Source organism: Pan troglodytes, chromosome 7 (genome assembly GCF_028858775.2).
Source record: "Pan troglodytes isolate AG18354 chromosome 7, NHGRI_mPanTro3-v2.0_pri, whole genome shotgun sequence".
Classification (NCBI taxonomy): Eukaryota; Metazoa; Chordata; class Mammalia; order Primates; family Hominidae; genus Pan; species Pan troglodytes.
This window is the reverse complement of record NC_072405.2, coordinates 135,855,772-135,876,910: the sequence shown is the minus strand read 5'-3', so window position 1 is coordinate 135,876,910 and position 21,139 is coordinate 135,855,772. Positions and strand designations below refer to the sequence as shown.

Here is a 21,139-nt window from a genome sequence, read left to right as displayed (position 1 = left end):
CGTGTGACTGGCATGTTTACAGGCCCTGGAGTTCTTGGGAACCTGAGGTATTACCAGGCTGTATCTTCACAGAGTGGCTAGAGGGTGCCACCTCCCAAACCATGACAACTGCCTGTCTCCTCCTCCACTCTGGACTGCCACACACCCCTTCCAGCCAACATGAGTTCCTCACAGTTCCTGAAACCATCTGTGCTCTCTCTTACCATCAGCTCCTTCTGATTCCATTCCATTGCCCAGACCTCTCCTCCCAAACTCTCCTCGGCCTGGGGGTGCCACTTCTCACCTTTCAGGCTTCAGCATAGTCTCATTTCTTCCAGGAAGTCCTCCTTGCACCCATTCCTCAACACCTGGATTGGGAACCCACTCTTTTTGCTCTTGTAGCATCCTGTGTTTCCTCCAGTAGAACTGCACTGAATTATAATTGATTTGGTTGGATGACAAGGTGGTATAGCACAGTGGTTAAAGGCTTGGGCTGTGCAGCCAGTTTGCCTGGGTTTAAGTCTTGGCTCTGTCTCTTACTAGCTCTGTGACCTAGAGCAAGTTGCTTAACCTCTCTGTGTCCCTGTCTCTCCCTCTATAAAATAATAATACAACCAACCTTTATTGTGATGATGAAAGGCACTTAAAGCAATGCCTGACACATAGCAAGTGTCTGATTTTTATTATTACGGTCATCAGCTGTTCTCTTGTCCCTTCCTTCACTAGACTAAGTTTGTGATTGCGGAGATCCTGTCTTAATTATCTCTTAGCACAGCATCTGGCAGACAGTAAGTGCACAGTAAATATTTGTGGAATGCATGAATGAGCAATAGAAGCCACAGTCTCTGCTAAACCCCCTGCCTACAGCTGGCTTTCTCTAGCAGCCACCTAGATTTCCATAGACTGGGGGCCCTGCAGCTGAGCTGATTTGCTCAGAGAAGATACTCATGAGGCAGAAAAGCCTTGCCTGTGCTGTTCCCAGTGCTGAGCTCTCCCTCCAAACACAACTGTTCATGCCATCAGAGTTGTGCAACTCCAGGCGATGCAGCTTTGCAGGGACTACTCCTTGTCTGGCTGGGATATTGACCTGTTTTCATGGAACTGCACTTCCCCCACCGAAAGGTCCAGGAGTGGAGGCTTAGCTGATGGCTCACTGGCTGCTCTATGATCCGTGAAACCTCCCCTCATCGTGGTCTGGCTGTGCCCCACAGCCCGGTGCTGCCTGCCCCTGCTCTCCACCTGCTATGGCCAGCTCTGCCTTCATCTCAATCTCAAAGGCCACCCCTCCAGAGCTTATACAGAGTACTCTTAAGTGGAAATCATTTCTCTCCACTCTGAACTTGCCCAGCCCTTTATCCACCCTTGTCTCTTCACCTCTTGGAGTCTTAATCTCCTTATCTGTGAAACAGATACCAGTGCCTCCTTCAAAGGGAGGTTGTGAAAACCAAGTGACTCAAGCAATGCTTCATATCATAAGTATTTGCTCATTTACTGGTTTGGAAGTTCTTAAAGCCAGAGATTCTCTGTTTCATCACTATATGCCCCTCGTTCTCAGCACGGCCCCTGACTCATCACAAGCATTCAATAAATACTTGCTCAATAGAGCAGTCAATCAAAAAACCAGTCAACAAACCAATAAATGATGGCAACATAGCAATATCCTACAGTTGTAATACAGAAAGTAACTGTCTTTGAGGATGTTCATTCTTTGTTTCGTTTTCTTTTTTCTTTTTGATTGTTTTTAAACTAGTAATGGCCAAACCAAGTCAATTATCTCTTTCCTGGGAGGTGAATTCAAAATTTCATTTATTTTGAATTGAAATAAATGGCCAGAGAACTTGGACTTTGGTAAAGAAACTCTGAAAATCATCCTGGCAGTGATTTTCGGAAATAAGTGGGGGCTAATCATTCTCCCCAACTTGTAATATGGGCCTTGGCTACCATCAGCCACCTCCTTCAACCTGTGACCTCATCCTGGGCCCTTCCTGCCCTAACATCCACATGTCACCACCTGTACCCAAGGTCACCAAACTAAGTGATCGTCACTTACTCTTCTTAACAAATGAAACCTTGTTTTCCCACAGAATCCTCTAGAAACCCAAGGGGCAAGCCTAGAGAATTCCATGCTTGGGAGGTGGGGCAAGGATCACTACCTGATTTCTTATAAGCCCTTGGCACAGGGAAACAGGAGGATGTGCCTGCTTTGGGGTGTCAGTGGTATTCAGGGAGGCCTGGTACTTTCACTGGATTCAAGTCCCCACCCTTCTTTCTCTTGCCCATTCCCTGAGCCCTGGGGAAGAAGCCCAAACTCCCTACAAGGTGGTGCTGGCAAGAAATTGCCCCATCCTTCTTATCAGACCTACTTGGCTGCCCGATCCAGACCCGTCCCTTGTACAGTCACAGGTGAGGCTCCGCCCAGGCAGTTGCAACTTGCTCAGGTGAAGCAAACTGACTCACCTGAAAGGTGAGGGTGAGCCAAAACCAGGACACCCAGGAAAGCCCAGAGCAGGTCAGTTTGGAAGCAGAATGCTGAGGAGGGACCATAGGAGGCCTGGGCTGCCCAGTCAATGACCCACTCTGCAGGATGGCCCTGCAGCCAGCTCCAGGCAGGGACTTCAGCCTCTCTTTCTCCTCCTCCCACCTCTGACTCTCCTCCCACGGCACTTGCCACAGTGGGCTGGCTGCTCAGACAACGCCTGATGACAGATGGATATGCACAGCACCATAATTCATCCGTCTAAGATGCTGGTGATTGTAAGATGCAGCATTATTTTACATACCTCTAAGAAAGAAAAACATGTTACCTACCCAATTATGACACATGGATTTTGATTACACAGAATGTGTATTTCACACTTACTGAAAGCTTTTTTAGTTTTATTTAGAACGGGTTTTTACTCTATATCAGCTTCATGCATGCATGAAAAGGAAAATAGAAATGAGGTAAGTTGTTTAAGGTATTCCTAAAACTTAGTCACATTCAGAATCCAGCTCCTCTGAGTCACTTTTTGACTCAGAGCTGTCTATGTGCAACGTTTTCCCCACAACGCCACCCTCTGAGCCATCTGGACCCAGGGATGATCACAGGAAGGATGCAGTACTTCTTCACAGAGTGTTTTGCTCTTGCTCTTGTCTTGGGGTTTTCTTCCAAGCTACTGACATCATTCTGCCAGATTAATTGTACAGACAATGAAAACTACATCATGAATGCCTCCTTCCCAAAAGTGACTATTAGATGTATCCCATTTTCAGAGATGATAGAAAATGAATGTGCATTTAACTTGATAATATGTGGCATAATAGTGACAGCTAACAAGTATTGAACAGCTAAAACATCCCAGGGACTGTGCTAAGTACACACCCTATATATGTTATCTTATTCCATCTGCTGTCTGAGGTAGATAATAACATGAGCTAACCTTATGTCATGCTTACTTTTTGCCAGACACTGTTTAAGTACCTTGTATATATTAACTCATTTAATCTTCCCAGTGGCCCTATAAAGTAAATAATATTCCTATTTTGCAGATGAAGATGACGACAATAAGCTACTTGCACAAGATTAACACAGTCAGTGGAAAACTGGGATTTGAATTCAGAAGTTCAGTACTAGAGTCTACACTTAACCACGACACCATTTGTGCTGGTAATGTGCCCATTATACAGATAAGGGAACTGAGGCTTACAAGAAATAAATCCTTGCCCAAGGATACACAGCACAAGGGCCAACAGCCAAATCAACATCTGATTTGAAAGCCCGTGTTGTCTCCCATTTTGCTATGCCATGTAGAGGAGACAAAAGGGCAAATATCAAATTCAGATATTTAGATTGAATTCTGTAATTCAGAATCCAATGTGGCATCATACTGAAAAAAAATTAACTCACTTTTTTCTTGCAACGATGCAGGTAGTACAATTTTCTTATAGGGATCTGAAGGATGTCTCATTCATCTGTTCATTTATTCACTGAATAACTTTTTTTGAAATGCCTATTATGAGCGAGGCCCTGATCTAGGTGCTTCAAGGAGCTTACAATGTAGCTGAAATAATAGACTTCGGACAAGTGATTAAAGTGTGACCAAGGGGGAAATACTATTTACGACTGCAAATGACTGGAACCCCACTGCCACTGAGGAAGATGGTTTAGGAAGGAAGCAGAGATGCATAAAGTGGAGGGAAGATGGCAGCCAAGCTACTTGTTGGGCAGTTGGAGAATCTTGAAAACAATGACATTTAACCAACTCAAAATTAATGTATTTGCATTCTCATCATGTAACTCCCTCCATATCCATAAACCTTTCATAAAATTTACTACATATACAACGACCTTGAGTAAAGGCTTTTAATGGAAATCGAGAAAAGAAGTTGAGGTCCTCATCTGTGTGAATATGGGGGTGGGAAAGAGCATATATGAGAAGGACCGAGCATAATTTGGGGGATCAGAGAAGCCTGCTGCATTGGCATAAACATTCTGACTTTGCTGACCTGCTAACCCTCACTTGTCCACAGTTCTGAAATCCTCATCTGTCTTGGTCCTTGTTGAAAACCCAGAGCCTTGAATGATGTCAGACACATAACAGGTGCTCAGTAAATATTTTTTGATTGCCTGACTACATGAATGATCTCAGCAGCCCTTCAAAATCTCTCCCACTTGTGTTTCTCTAACACTCCCCGATGTACCCTCAGAGCCTGGCACATAGTAAGTGCTTAATAAAGAGCCCTTGACTGACAAAAACCTTTCTCCACAGTTTAGATAATCTCCTTGAACTGGCTTCCAGTGAAATTACTAGATCAAAGAGAACGGAGACAGGTAAGGCCTTGGATGTGATACCAAACTCCTCATCGAAAGGAGTGCAGAGTGCATCCTGGTCATAGCATTGTAGGAGAGCACCTAGGACAATTTCTAATGTTCTTGCCAATACCTTCTTCACTTGCCCTCCACAAGGAGCTAAGGCAGCTAAGACCCACTCACCTTGAGCTCACCCTTGACCACAGTCCCTTGCTTTAGACATCACACCTGGACCACTGCCAGAGTCTCCACACTGAACTCCTTGTACCTGCTCTGATCTCTCTTAGTAACCAGCATGTTCTTTGCAAAGAGCAAAATTTGAACACATACCCTTCTGTAGCTATTTCTTTCTCCCAAACCTCTCCTATCAGTGGGCTGGGTTCTCCTGAATTTTCATCAACTCTTCCCATCCATTTCCTCTTCTTCCTCTCTATTCCACTCCCAACCCCAAATGCAGCTCTAAATAAGGCCCAGGTCTATCTGACTCCAAAACTTACTGTTAACTAACATTAATGAACCTTTTGTGCCCCTTATAAATTAAATCATGTTAATGATTCATTGGGTATATTTTTATTGGACTACCATGGTGTACAGGATTTCCAGAATCCAGATGACATAGGTATTTCTTAAGTATGTACTATGTGCTAGGCATTGACTGGACTGGTCACATTCACATATTGTCTCATTTAATTCTCATCGCAGCCCTACAAGGCTGACAAGGACACAGAGGCTCAGAGAGTGAAATAAAGAGGAGAGATGTCCCCAGTGGGAATGAAGGACAAATAAGAGCTTTTGGCCCAACTCTCCAGACTCCCAGTCTTGTGTGTTCAGTACTTATTGAACACCTAAACTTAAGTATTATACCATGGATCAAGATAAAAGGCAACTGTACTATCTCCTTTTGGCCTTACAGCGTTGTATGTTGGAAAGTTCTTTCAGGTGTCTAATCTAAATTCCTTTTGCTGCAACTCAAACCCATTCCCACCCTTCCATCCCCACCCCCATCCTTAGATAAGTACAAAAACAACAATTGCAGATGAGATTACCAAACTTCTCCTCTCATGGCTTCTGTCTTCAGTTGCCTCACAGTCCTGAGATAAGCCCCACAGAACAGGCTTCCTATCTCCCTGGGTGTTGCCTCCACCCAGCGTCACTCCTCAGCCCCTGGCCAGAGCCAGAGAAGACCAGTCGCTTCAGGGGAGTCTTTTCTGAGGGGGAAGGGAAGAAAGATACAGAAAGCTGAAAGCTTCTCCCAGCTGACCACCTCTTGGGAGGTGGCCACAGGTGACATCTTGTGGGAAAACGTGTTTCCTCACCTGAGAGGCTCCCTAGATTAGGAAACAGTAATGACAGGCCAATGAACTTGCCCTTGCCCCCCGTAGTTCCCTAGAAGGCCCCACTAGATAGATACACAGCATTCTTCTTCAGTGGTTTATCAGACGAGACAAGGTCAGCCACAGCCCTCCTATGGAACTTGAAGATGACTGCATCTAGGTCCCCTAGAATACAGAATAGGCTTAGTAAATGTTTGATGACTAAATGATTTTTAAGAGTGAGAGAAAGCGTAAATGAATTAGCATGTGATTAAATGGATCTATTTAGTGAGTGAATAAATAGAAAAGTATGAATCAGCGTTAGTAAACAAATGAGTTTGTAAAAGAATAAACTTCTAAGTGACTAAATGAATGAATAAATGAGAGGAGGAAAGAGTAACAAAATTATTAAATGGGTACATGATTGAGCACGTGAAAAAAATAATGCATGAATATGTGAGTCAATTAAATGAGTGTGTGGACAATGGATGGATGGATGGATGATGAACACATTCACGACTTCTTAGAGAAAGACTAGAGTGCTAAGTTGTGGACTCTAGTGAGGCCAATAACTAGGTCTGTTTTAGTCCTTGCATTATGCCCATCCCCAAGTACAGTGCTCTATGCATGCTAAGAATTCTGATAGGTATTTGCTAATGAATAAACAGAAGGATAAATAGACATCCTCCTGGCTGCAATACACAATACATGGTACTAAAATCTTCACTGGAGTGCGGTGGCACAATCACAGCTCACTGCAGCCTTGACCTCCTGGGCTCAAAGTATCCTCAAACCTCACCCTCTGAGTAGCTGGGACTACAGGCACATGCCACCATGTCTGGCTAATTTTTACATTTTTTATAGAGACAGTGTTTGCCATGTTAACTAGGCTGGTCTTGAACTCCCAGGCTCAAGTGATCTGCCTGCCTCAGCCTCCCAAAGTGCTGGGATTATCGGGATGCTCACAGTAACCAGGTGCCTTTGTGCAATATTCAAACTGCACCACCAGACACAGAGTCCCAAGAGACAGATGGGGTGATAATAGAGATAGACAAGGAGGAAATGTTCACTTCACATTTCAGACTCAGCCTGGATGCCATTCCACACCTTTGTCTTATGGAGTCAAACAGATGTGGATTCAAATTCAAGCTTCATTGTCTACCCCATGATTCCTGTCTTTCTCTTTCTCATGACTCTTTCCAGAGGAAACAGACTTCCACACCACAATCCTGATCAAAGCATCTCCTCCCATCTTGACAGAATCATAGCTGTCGTCAAAGATGTTCCTGTGTCCCAGGAAGGGGAACATCACACACCGTGGCGTGTCGTGGGGTGGGGGGAAGGGGGTAGGGATAGCATTAGGAGATATACCTAATGTAAATGATGAGTTAATGGGTGCAGCACACCAACATGGCACATGCATACATATGTAACAAACCTGCACATTGTGCACATGTACCCTAGAACTTAAAGTATAATTAAAAAAAAAAAAAAAAAAAAAAAAAAGATGTTCCCATGTCCTTCTGTTGGCCAGGCTTGGGCTGTTTCCAAGCCAAGCAAGCTTTCAGGCCTAAGCCTCTGCCATCAAGGAGCTGGGTGCTGAGAAGTGATTCCCTGGAGGCACTGTTTACAGCAAACAGCCCACACTTCCTTTGGAGACAAGTCAGAGGGTTCACCTGCTCTGCCCATTTGTTATGTGGCCTTGGGGAAGTCACTTAACCCTGCTGGTCCTCCAGGCTGTAAAAGTATTAGGACCAACCAGATGGTCTTTCTGGTCTAATGGGGAGAGCACAGGACTGAGAGTCAGCACATCCATACAGACTCCTTGTTAGTTTTGTGATCTTGGGTCCAGTCCTGATTCCCTGAGCCTCAGTTTTCTTACCTGTAAAATGAGAATAATAATTTCCCCTCCTCTGGGTTATAGAGAAGCAAAGGGGTGTAGAGGAACTTTAAGAGACCTCTAAGGTATACAGAGGCCAGGCTGGATTGTTGTGGTCTGAGATGCCTGTCATCAATGAAACCTTCAGCTTGGCTTTGGTCTCTAGAACTTAAAACCCACATACTGCATCAAGACGGTTACTTGGTCTTGGGTTGCTTTTGCTTTAAGGGCTTTTTTTCTTGTTTGAATAAACTTTTTGTTTAAGTTAGAACCATTTTTTCATTTAATTGTCCTTCAACTGAAGAACATTTATTGAACACCTAGCACACGCCAGGTCCTGCTCAGGGCATGAGAAAACCAGATTGTCATAACAAGTAGCATTACCTGAAGGCATTTGCCATACAGCAGGTAAGACTATGAATATTTTATATGCAGGAGGTCACATCATCCTCATAACACCCAATAAGGGAGCTATTCTTATTATACCCATTTGTCAGATGATAAAACTGAGGTAAGAAAGATATCATGGTTTTTTGGCCAATGATGTTATCAGTCTCTCATATATCAGTAATGAAGTTCCATGGATGTTAAGAACAAGTAGTGGGGATAACAAGAGGATATTTTTTTTCATCACTACCTATTAACACATACATCTTCCCCTCTAGATGGTAATCTCCTGGAGTAACATATTAACCCTGATATGCCGTGTCTTAAGTTGTTTAATTCTTATAATAACTCATTGAAATTGGATCATTTTCCCTCTTTTTACAACTGAGGAAACTGAGGCTTAATAAGATTAGGTGGCTTGCACAAGGCCACGTGGCTGTATGAAGAGGCATGTTTGGGGCCAGATCTGCTTGACCTCAGAGTTTATGCCTGTGGCACCACATCTCACCCTTTCCTGCATCCACATGTCTAATAACCAACAGAGTGGGGTGGCAGAGATTGACACGGCCCAATGTCCATTCTCTCCTTCCTTAATAAAACTGGAAATTATGGCTGGTCACATGCTCATTTGAAATAAAGACTACATTCCCCAGACTTCCCTTATAGGTGGGTATGGCTTGAAACTAAATTCTGGCCAGAAAGATACTAGCAGTGGTGCACATAGCAACCTTCAAGAACCTTCTCTAAGACAGGGGTCCCCAACCCCAGGCCACAGACCAATACCAATCTGTGGCTTGTTAGGAACCAGGCTGCACAGCAGGAGGTGAGTGGCAGAGAAAAGGAGAGAATCTTCATCTGTATTTATAGCCACTCCCCATCACTCACATTATTGCCTGAGCTCCGCCTCCTGTCAGATCATCGGTGGCATTAGATTCTCGTAGGAGCACGAACTCTATTGTGAACTGCACATGTGAGGGATCTAGATTGCATGCTCCTTGTGAGAATCTAGGCCAGGCGCGGTGGCTCACGCCTGTAATCCCAGCACTTTGGGAGGCCGAGACGGGCGAATCATGAGGTCAAGAGATCAAGACCATCCTGGCCAAAACAGTGAAACCTCATTTCTACTAAAAACAGAAAAATTAGCTGGGCATGGTGGCATGCGCCTGTAATCCCAGCTACTCAGGAGGCTGAGGCAGGAGAATCGTTTGAACCCGGAAGGCAGAGGTTGCAGTGAGCCAAGATCATGCTACTGTACTCCAGCCTGGGCAACAGAGCAAGACTCTGTCCAAAACAAAAAAAAAAAAAGAGAGAGAGAGAGAGAGAATCTAATGCCTGATGATCTGTCATGGTCTCCCATCACCCCCAGATAGGGCCATCTAGTTGCAAGAAGACAAGCTCGGGGCTCCCACTGATTCTACAGTTTGGTGAGTTGTATAATTATTTCAATATGTATTACAATGTAACTGATATGATTTGGCTGTATCCCCACCCAAATCTCATCTTGAATTATAGCTCCCACAATTCCCAGGTGTTATGGAAGGGATCGAGTGGGAAGTAATTGAGTCATGGGGGCGGGTCTTTCTCATGCTGTTCTTGTGATAGTGAATACGTCTCATGAGATCTGATGGTTTTATAAGGGGGAGTTTCCCTGCACAAGCTCTCACTTTGCCCGCTGCCATCCATCTAAGACATGACTTGCTCCTCTATCCCTTCTGCCATGATTGTGAGGCCTCCCCAGCCATGTGGAACTTAAGTCCATTAAACCTCTTTCTTGTATAAATTACCCAGTCTCAGGTATGTCTTTATTAGCAGCATGAAAACAGACTAATATAGTAACAATAATAGAAATAAAGTGGACAGTAAACATAATGTGCTTGAATCATTCAAAACCATCCCCTTCCCCAATCCATGGAAAAATTGTCTTCCACAAAACCAGTGCCTGGTGCCAAAAATGTTGGGGACTGCTGCTCTAAGAGGCAGCTGACTCGAGTCCCTACTCCTTCTTCCATCTGCTGTGTGATGCGTGGAGGTGCTGGCTGGAACACCACTTTGCCCCATGAGGGGACCAGGCATGCCAGGCAGAGCAACAAGATAGAAAGAACCTGGGTACCTAGGGATTTCACAGATCAGAGATGCCCTGCCTGACCTGAACTACCTATATCCAGACTAACATGAGAGAGAAATTCCCATATTGTGTAAGTCACTGTTCCTGGAGTTTTACCTTTATTCACAGATGAATTAATCCCAACTGAGAGTGAGTGTGAAGAGTTGGCTTTGGTTTTCTATGCTCCCTGTTATAGAATTCTACAAACTCTTGCCCTGGGGCTTGCAATACCTCCCACTACAGTCGGTGGAATGTATCTCCCTGGCCTATTGATGATGGGCCTGGTGGTGTGAAGAGCTTTGGGAAATGAAATAATAGCCGATTTGATTGGACCAGGGCCTTTAATGTCTCTGCATGATTTTGCTTTACCTTTACCTCTTGCACTTCTTTAGTCTACCATAAGATGATAATGTCCCGGGCAGCCCCTGCTCCTTCAGCTTAAGCTCAGAATAAAGACATAGAAAGAGAAAGAAATTCAACTAGAGGTCTGAGTCGAGCCTGCCTGGCCAAGGCAAAGCTAGATCAGCTGAAGTACAGCCAATCCACAGACCCACAAGTGGGAAAAATAAACATATGCTATTGTAATGCCACTGAAATTTTGAAGGATTGCTTTTTTCTACAGCATCGTTTTATAGTTAATATAGCAGTTAATCAATACCTTATTCATTGAGTTCCTATGATATACAAGCACGGTGCAAGGCGTTATGGATACAGTGGTGAATATGGATGTCCCTGCCCTTATGCAAGACACTGTGGAGTCATGATCAAAACAACATGGGCAGAACTGGCTTCAAATCCCAACTCCACCACTTCCTAGCCAGTGACCTCCAGCGACTGATTTAACCTCAGTCTCTGGCCTCCCAGGGTTGTCATGAGGATTAAATGAGATCAAATGTGTAAAGCTCCAGTACAGAGCATGTTACACAATAAGTACTCAGTAAGGGGTAATATTAGTAATAACCAATAGCTTTGCTCAAATAGAATAGGCACTTATACATGCAGGGAAATCAGACCTACTTTAACACATTCCTCTTTTCCATCAACACAATGATAGCCATGCCTACCAGGTTTTCCAAGGTAGTCCCAGTCATACTACCCTTTTCCATCATTCTCAAGAGTCTGGCTGAACTCTCCATGACTGTGCCGCTTATGGAGCTGCCATCCTTAATGGGCTTGCCCTGGGCCACACAAGCACCAGTCACTTTTTCTTCCTCATTAGTCCCCTGGCCTGTGGGTCTGCACTCTGCTGCCTGAACTTCCAGGTAGCAAATAGGCCCAGGGAGAAACAGCTTATTCACCCAAGGTCACCTCACAAGGCAGCCCCAGAACAAGGGTTATAAAACTATCAAGAGAGGAAAGGAGGGAAGGTGAGGAAGCTATGAGAGATGGTGCCTGAATCAACTGGCATTTGGTCAATTGCTCTGTAGCAAGTGATTTCTGCAGAATTAGATTAGTCATGCAGACACCTGTCTCCTTCAGAAACAACTGCAAATATGAAATCACTTTTTTAAGTCAACACATGTGAAATGTATAATTAGGTGCACATGCGTATCTATGGACCCAGAGAAAGACAGCAGAGATAAGACAAAGGGAAAAAAACAAGAAGATAACAAGGTTTCAATCTGGTGGATTGCATCAGAAAATATAAATAATACCCCCTTCCCCCAAAAATGATTTATGAAAGTAGCAGCCCAGTTATTTGAAAATTGGGGTCATGCTCTTTTCTGATAAATCCAATGACCTTCTTTTTATTTCACTTTTGTGCAAATAATTTTTTTCCTTTCTGAAAATTTTCTATTGCTATTTTGCTTATATAGCAAAGATTTTAGACAGTCACTATATTTTTTATTTTACTTTTTCTCTTTCATCTTTATTCTCTCTCGCTCTTTTGATTAATGTATTTGGTTTTTATTGTATATCTTTAAGGTGCAATGATCACCTCTCAGTGGCCAAATTTTTCAGCCCCTCCTCAGGCCTTTCCCTCCTTGGCCTCTGCTATGCCAGGCCCTGCTGGGCACCATCTCTCCTGCGACAACCACAGTCCTTACTTCCCTTGGCTTCATGATGTCTCTCTCTCCGGGGTCATCTGCCACCTCTCTGACCACGCTCTCTCACTCTGTCTTTTTGATGATCCTTTTCCACCCTCACCTGAAATGTTGCTGTTTCTCTTGGTTCCTCTCCTGACCTTGCTTCCATCTTTCCCACAACTCTGTGCTTGTGCTGCTGCCTCCCACTCTCTCCCCACTGGAATGTCAAATCTGTTCAGGGCTTGACTTGGCTTACACTCTCACCACTCTAGAAATGGTTCCCAAGTTTTTATCCAACACCAAGTGACTCTTCTGAGCCATGCACACAGCTCCCACTGTTTCATCTCCTAACTCAGGGGTCAGCACATTTTTTTCTGTACAGAAACAAATCATACATTTCTAGGTTTTGCGAACCATCAGTGCCAATCACAATTGTTCTGCTCTGCCATTGGGGCACAAAAGCAGCCACAGACATTAGTAACTGAATGAGCATGCCTGCATCCCCATAAAACATCAGTTACAAAAACAAACGGTGGCTCTAATTCTGCCTCCAAAGAAGAATTGATGGCTGTGATCAGTGAGTATTCCTCCAGCTGAATAAAGATGATCCCACTGGTCCTCTTACTTGTTGGCTGCACATTGGAGCCACCTGAGGAAATTGTAAAACTCCCAGTGCCCAAGCTGTATCCTAAACCAATGAACTCAGAACCTCTGAAGCTTCACAGGTGATTCTGACGTGCAGTGAAGGTTGAGACCCACATACTATCCCACCATTGCCAGCTTGATGAATCCCAGCCCCGTCAGCATGCACGGATTTAACAGGTGGCCTCTATTTATTTAAACTTACATCATCACCTAGGAAAAGTGTCAAGAAGTACCCTAAAGACCCTTTCCTCATAAGAAATTATGTGTCTATTTTGTTTCTTTTTAATACCCTACCTAAAGACAACATGATAAAGTGGAAAGAGTACTGGACAAAGCGTACATTTTTAGGTTTTGCAGATACAAAAAAGTAATGGGAACACTTGCCTTCTGTTTACAATTCTGGCACTCACTCTCCGAATGATTCTGAGTGCACCATTTCACCATTTGCAAAATGAGGAGGTTGTAGTAGGTGGTTTCTGAAGTCTAGGTAGCTCTGATGGGCTATAATTTGTCTTCTCTGCCAATAGTTGTATTTATTACTAAAAAGTTAAACAGCATCATTAATATTGTATGTAATAGATGATTCATAATACAAAAATAACTGATGTTTACCTAGTGCTTTGGAATATTCAAAGCTGCTGTTTTCATATATATTGTCATGTTTTATCCCCACAACAACCCTTTAAGGTAGCTATTATTATGCCCTGTGGGAGGCAGTCTCTAAAGCGGTCTCCAGTGATCCTGGCATCCTGGTATTCATGCCCTTGTGTAATTCCCTCCTGTTGACTGTTGGCCTGGTGACTTGTTTCTAACAAACAGAACAGGGCAAAAGTTATGAGATGTCATTTCTGAAATCAAGTCTGTATTAGTCTGTTTTCATGCTGCTGATAGAGACGTACCCAAGACTGTGACATTTACAAAAAGAAAAGAGAGAGAGAGAGATTTAATTGTACTCACAGTTCCATGTGGCTGGGGAGGCCTCACAATCATGGTGGAAGACAAGGAGGAGCAAGTCACATCTTACGTGGATGGCAGCAGGCAAAAAAAGAGCTTGTGCAGGGAAACTCCTGTTTTTAAAAACCATCAGATCTCATGACACCCATTCACTATCACAAGAACAGCATGGGGAAGACCTGCCCCCATGATTCAGGCATCTCCCACTGGATCCCTCTCACAAAACGTGGGAATTATGGGAGCTACAAGGTAAGATTTGGGTGGGGACACACAGCCAAACCATATCAAAGTCATGAAGGATTATGCTTTCCATCTTGTTCACACTCCCTCACTTGCCTTTAACTCATGCAGTCTGCCATACTGTGAGCTGCCCTCCATGGATATGAAGATGCCCACTGCACAAGGAAAGGAGGAGAACTCCACCCAAAAGCCAGCCTGGAACTGAAGTCCTCGCCTCCATATTATAATCCAAAAGGAATTGGATCTTTCCAACAGCCACATTAGTGAGCTTGGAAGTGAATCCTTCTCTAGCGAATAACCAGCCAACATCTTAGCTGCAGCTATCATGAGAGCCCTGGAACCAGAGGACCCAGCTAAGCTCCACCCAGATTCCTGACCCACAGAAACTGTGAGACAAGAATTTTTGTTCATTTGTTTTGGGACAGTAGGCATTGGGGTAATTTGTTATGCAGCAAAAGATAACTAATACGTCCCTGTTTGACACATGGGGAAGGGGAGCAGGAACTCAGTATGCCCATAGATTATGACCTTGATGGATAATGGTTTTACTAAGAAACACTATTCAGATAACATCCCAACTCCATTTTGCTAAACCTTGTGTTTGACAGAGTAGGGCCCTTCTTACTGTCTGTGCTATAGAGAAGTATTTGGTCTTTGTCCCCAGTTCCTAGCACAGAGCTCCTAAAACCCTTGGAATTTCCTGAGTGATAAAGGTAATGGGAGCCCCTTTTGTTCTAATGAAGCGACTCTTGGTGGGCCCCTAGATGGGTTCCAGATGGGAAATAGTTGCCAGAAAGACTAAGCCTTGATTAGAAGCTTGAAATTTTTAGCCTCTTCAACCTCCAGGGAGGAGAGAAGGAATACAGAGTGAGTTCATCACCAAAGGTGAATGATTTAGTCAATTGTGTTCATGTAATGAAGTCTCCATTAAAAACCTCTAAACAACAGGATTGGGAGAGCTGAAATGGCAGCTCATCCCAGCTCCGCAGGGACAGAAGCTCCTGTGCTCAGGACGCTTGCAGACCTTGCCCTAGGTCCCTCTTCATCTGGCTGTTCATTTGCTTCCTTTATAATAAAGCAAAAATGGTACGTGAAGTGTTTTCTGGAGTTTTGTGAGCCATTCTAACAAATCATCAAACCTGAAATGCGCAGTTGGTTGTGTGAACCTTCCAGGCTTTGTAGCGAAGTTGGACAGCAGTGTGATCACCTGAGGAACTGGTGCTGTGACTGGCATCTGAAGCGAGGGCAGTCTCGTGGGACTGAGTCCCTAAGCCTGCGGCGTTAGTGTCCAAATTGAATTGAAATGTAGGACGCCCAGTGGGTATCCAGAGAGTTGGAGAGTTAGTTGGTGAGAGAAGAAAACCCACACATTTGGTGTCAGAAGTGTTGTGAGTAAAAACAGCTCCCACCCCTAACAAATCCATGAGCATAGGGCCTAGTGGGAGATAAGAAGAATGTTGCCTCGAATTGGCAAACTCCCAAGCCTATGGGGAAGATGAGGAGAGAGGGAGGCTGACAACCAGCTCTGACCTTCGGGAAAACTTCCCATGAGTCATCTCCAGAACCTGTGGGCTTTGGAGCCCTCCGCAGCCGTAGGCGTCAGAGGTCACCACCCCATCTCCACCAGAGCATCTTCCTGAAGTGAGGAGAAAGCCGTGGGCTAGCCACTGAGTTAGCATCTATCTTCTCTTTCATTTGAACTCCACCTTGCGCTTTCTCGTGCAGTGTCCTGAAAGAGCTGGCATCCTTACCCACTTGACAGGTGAGAGAGTCCTTGGCACCACTTAGCCTTCTGAGGCTTATAGAGGTCACGCTGGCTACTCAAGGTCATGCAATCAGAGGCAGTAGCAGAACTGGAAAGCAGGTTTCCTGTCCCACGGTGGCCCAATGTATTTCTCCTAACACCAGCTGTGTGTTCGCTCCCAAGAGCTAAGCAGCAGAGGGGGTGGGATACTTTGAAAGAAACAACCCCAGGGAAGGGGCAATAAATGAAGACTGTGCAACTTGAGGCACTGATGCATTTTGGGGCAGAGATATTTTGAGGCTATAAGGTTGTACTGTGCTACTCAAGCCAGGGAACCTCATGCACGCCCTCCTTATCCTGTGCTTAAGCATGTCCTAGACTCTGGAAATCAGTGGGATTGTAGGTCCATTTCTCTCCCCTAGAACTGGGAGGGGAAGGAGGATGACATCAACTCTTAAATATCATGGAGCCTTTGCTATAAAAACACATCACAACCAGGGGCTGGGGGGAGAGAGGAATGGATGATACTGTTTTATGGTACAGAGTTTCCATTTGGGATAATGAAAATGTTCTCAGATGGATCATGGTGATGGTTACATAATAATGTGAATGTACTTAATGCCACTGAACTGGATGCTTGAAAATAGTTAAAATGGTAAGTTTTATATTATGTATATCTTACTCCAGTAAAAAGAGCAAGAGAGAGAGAACCAAAAATAAAACGAAATTACAAGTTCCCTCTCGAGCCAGTGGGAGGGCTCCGAAAAAGATGCTATGTCCTCTGTGGAGTGAGGATTCTCGGAGACCTTCTCAAACCCAGAGGCCACAGAGGAAGCTATGCCTTTACCCCAGCAAGACTGGCCTGAACTGCTACCATTTGGGCCCTCCCAGCTCCACAGTGTAAGAGAGACAAGCAAATAAACAGCTGCACAAAGCAGGAATGAGGTCAGAATTTCCAAGATGGCGACTCAGGGAATACCAGGGATGGGAAGACTCTTAAAGTCATCTGGTCCAACCCCCTCATTTTATAAGTGGAAGAATTGAGTCCCAGAGAAGGGAAGCGCTGGCCCACACAGGCTGTCAGTCCACAGAGGAGCCAGAAGCCATGCAAATGCACCTGGGTTCAAATCCAGCTCTGGTGTGCTGTGGGACTGCTGCACTGACCTCACCTCTCCAATCCTCAGCTTATCCATCTCTAAAAAAAAAAAAAAAAAAGAAGAAGCACACTGTGTCACTCATCAAGGTTTTGCAGAAGAGGTCAATGAGATTGGGCATCTCAAGAGCTATGGAAAGGGCCTGGTCTGTGGTGGGCACCCTCTCCCCACCTGGTTCCTCTAAAAGCTTTTGTCTGGACTCTCAGCCATTGCTGCCCCTGCTCTTGTAGCCAACAGAGAAGGAAGTGGGGAGACAGCCTGACCCAGGCATCACCACCCCATGGGGACAGAGTCATCTACTGAGCAGGCCCTGAGAGGAAGGGACGCCCAGAGCTGGCAATGCCTGGGGGTCTCAAAGCTGGTTCCATTCCCTTGGAGCCATTCCAAGGATACATCATTGCCCACCAGAGTCTCCTTCTTCCCCAAGGGGCTGGGACTTCTGCACCCACAAAGAAGGAAGATGGGTCTGGGGCACACAGAGCCAGGTGGTCTTCCAAGGGTTTTGCCACCATCGTCCATTCAAACCTCACCCCAACCGAATGAATGAGGGCAACGACACTTTCATTTTGTAACCGAGGAGGCTGAGATGGGGAGGCTGGGAAGCCTGACCAGCCTCCTAAAGCCAGGAAACAGTTGAGCACAACTTCAACCCAGAGTCCCCAGGAAGAGGAGACAAAACTGGATTTGTGTTTGGTTCCCAGCTCTATACCAGGGCCAAATGATCACGGGTGGGTCATTTCAATTCCTAGACTCGATTTCCTCACCTGTAAAGGGACATGGATAACATGGGCCCCGCCTGGCAGGTGAGAGGATTCTCGTGGGATTCTCACTCGAAAGCACCTGGCAGACAGGCTCAGGAAATGACCGTGGCTCTTTCCTTCCTCGAGGGGTCACCCCAACACTTCCGCATGCCCCCACCCAGGAGCCCCGCTCGAGCCCGGGTTTGTTGACACCACATCCGGGCCTGCGTGGTGTTGTCACCCGCATTGCACCACCACACCTCACCAGTGACATAACCTCTCCAGTCTCTCCCCCAACCCAGGCTGGTGCAACCCAGGCTCTGCTGACACATCCTTGTTGAAATTCGAAACCAGATACTGTTTGCTTGCTGGTTTGTTGGAGAGCAAAGCCAAGTCTAGCCTCCTTTTCTCTTCTCTCTTTCTCTTTCTTTGCCTTGGAAGCCTGGGAAGACTGCTGGGAGCCAGGAGCTAGAAGTGGACACACATGTAGCAGAGCCAGGCCCAGCCCATCTGGCACATCCCATGGGTTCCTGAGGCGAGATGGCATGAGGCACGAGGTGCATACAGTAAGGTGGTGGTGTGGGTAAACAGGCCTGCCAGTTGAAACCCATTTCTCAGCCATGAGAGCCCAAGAAGGCTTGACAAATAGAGACGGAGCCAGCCTGCATTCCTAAGAGCAAGTCTCTATTCACTGACACATGCCAACCTATTTTTTGAGCACTATGTGCTAGGGTCATTTGCTGGGGACACTGTCATGATTAAGGCCAGATCAGAAGTTTCAGCCTCACGGCCGCACATTCTAAAAAATCGCACAGACAATAGCCAGCTAAACTTACAATCAAACGAGAGTGCTTCTGATTGTGAAAGGTGTTTTGCAGGAAACAAAAGTGCTGATACGATTGTAACTGAGGCAGGGGAATGCTGAGTGGGGTGCTGAGGAGGTGACAATGAGCTGAACCCCAGAAGATGAGAAGAAGCCAGCAGTGCAAAGAGCTGGGGGTAGAATTTTCCAGAAAAGGTTCACCAATGCAAAGTCCACAAGGTAGTGAGAAAGGCTAGCTGGCTTGCTCAAAGATTAAGAAGGGGCTAGACTGGCTGGCATATGCAGGGTGAGGAAAAGGGGTGAGGCCTGAGATGCCTCCAGGTGCCAGGTCATGCTGGACATGGCAGGAGTTAGGACTTGATTTGGAGGGAGATTTTAAACACATTGTAGGATCCTTCCCTCCCTGGAGCCTTGGGTCCCAAATGCCTGGGGGACTCTTGCTCACAGGCACAGGAAGGAACCGCAGAGTCTGTCCAGATCAATGCCCTTCCACTTTGTAGATGGGTAACAGCCCAGAGATGGGAAGGGACGTGCACAAGATGGGAATGGGCGTGCCCATGGTTGCACCGTGTGGTGTGGCAGAGCAGGAACTGGAACACAGGCGGCTGGAAGTGAAAGTAGAGCTCACGCTTTTTAGCAGTTACTATGTGTGATTTCCTTTTCATCATCACATCAACCCCATTTTTTTTTTCAGATGAGAAAGGGAAAGTGACCTCCTAAGATTCCACAGCGAGAGGTGCTAGGGGAGCCAGGCTCCAAATCAAGGTCAGCACCCAAACTCTTTCCACTGGGCTGCCTTGGATTTACATAGATATCCCTACAGTCCCAAGCTGCTAAGTCCAGACCTAGCACTTACTGAAAGCTGCTGGCAGTTTCTCTGGGAAATACCATGAGTTACAAGCAGATGAAACAAATGAGCCAGTTGCCCTCACGCATCAGTCCATTAAGAAATAAATGGAAATACATTTTTTAAAAAGTAATAAAAAGGCAGGGTGCGGTGGCTCATGTCTGTAATCCCAGCACTTTGGGAGGCTGAGACAGGAGGATCACTTGAGCCCAGGGGTACAAGACCAACCTGGACAACATAGTGAGACCCTGTCTCAATAAAAAAATTTTTAAAATTATTTTAAAAAAGAAATAAATGAACGCTTTTTAAAAAAATGGATCAAGGAAACCATTTATAAATAGATACTACTATATGTATACTTTCCATAATCAAACATAGCTCTGAGAATATACATTGAAATGGGCCTAGGGCAGAATTTTTCTGTGTGAGTCATCTGCTAGATCTTGCTCCCTGTAGTGCTGTGGACCTCAAACTTTAGCCGCATCAAATTGGGAAGGTTTGTTAAATCACAGATTGCTGGATCTTATACTCAGAGTTTCTAATTCAGTAGGTCAGGGGTGGAGCCTGAGGCTTTGCATTTCTAGCGAGTTCCCAGGTGATGGTGATGCTGCTGGTTTGAGTGCCACACTTTGAGAACCACTGCTATAGTGGATGCTGTGGTGCCCTACCCAGATGAATCTCCCTCAGGGACAAAGGCTGGCTCAGCTCCCAGGAGTGTTGGCTGCTAACGGCTCAGAGCCCAGTCCCTCCCCAGGAAGCGTCCTTCACTGAAGGGCACTGCCTCACCCAAAGTCATGTCCCCTCACTGGCAACCCACGACTAGCAATGTAGAAGTTCAGAGGCCTCAGTCTGAGAGAATTCTGCAGGATCATCTCAGCTTCAGGGTCCCCCATGCAATCGACTAAGGCCTCTTCTGTGACTGCATCAGAGAGTTGAACTCTGCATCAGAGTTCAACTTCTCCCACTGGCCAATCTGAGATTCTTCACCCGCTTGCAGGTGTTGTTTCCAAAGCACTCCCCAGTAAGTACCCAGGATCTAGATTTCTGTCTCAAAGTTTATTTCTTGGGATACAAGATTTAAGACAGTTGGTGTCAGAAGTGGGGTGGTCTAAGGAGCAGACTAAATGAGACTTTATAACTGGATCATCCACTCACTGGCTGGCGGACATCACTGAGGTGACAGGATGGTGGTAGGTGGAGTATGAACAGCCCTTGGGGTGATAGAGTGACATAAATGTGAAGCCTTTCACTGGTGGTAAATTGGGATGGACTACTTGGGGAAGGGAATGAACCAACGGGTGCAATATCTCAGGCTTTTGAGAGGTTTGGATGAAGTACTAACTATAATGACAACAAAATTGGGTGGCTTGCTGAGTGCTACTAACGTGCTACAGAAAGACAGTGGAAATTGCCAGCATAAGGCAAAGCATCAAAGTCAGAGGGCCTCTTTGGTAGCATGTACAGAGTTCCCCTCTCCTGCATCCAAAGGACAGAAAAGGCCCAGAAGCAGGCCC

General features: G+C 45.5%; 1 long non-coding RNA gene across 1 annotated transcript in view; it reads right to left on the bottom strand.

The window, feature by feature from the left end:
* Nucleotides 1-3,792: 3,792 nt before the first annotated feature.
* LOC134810796 (uncharacterized) overlaps nucleotides 3,793-21,139 on the bottom strand; it is a 77,122-nt gene continuing 59,775 nt past the window's right edge. Inside the window, exons 3-4 of the long non-coding RNA XR_010159385.1 lie at nucleotides 6,085-6,267; nucleotides 3,793-5,976 (exon numbers count right to left, since the gene is read on the bottom strand). This is a non-coding gene — a long non-coding RNA (uncharacterized LOC134810796). The remainder of the gene's footprint in view (nucleotides 5,977-6,084; nucleotides 6,268-21,139) is intronic.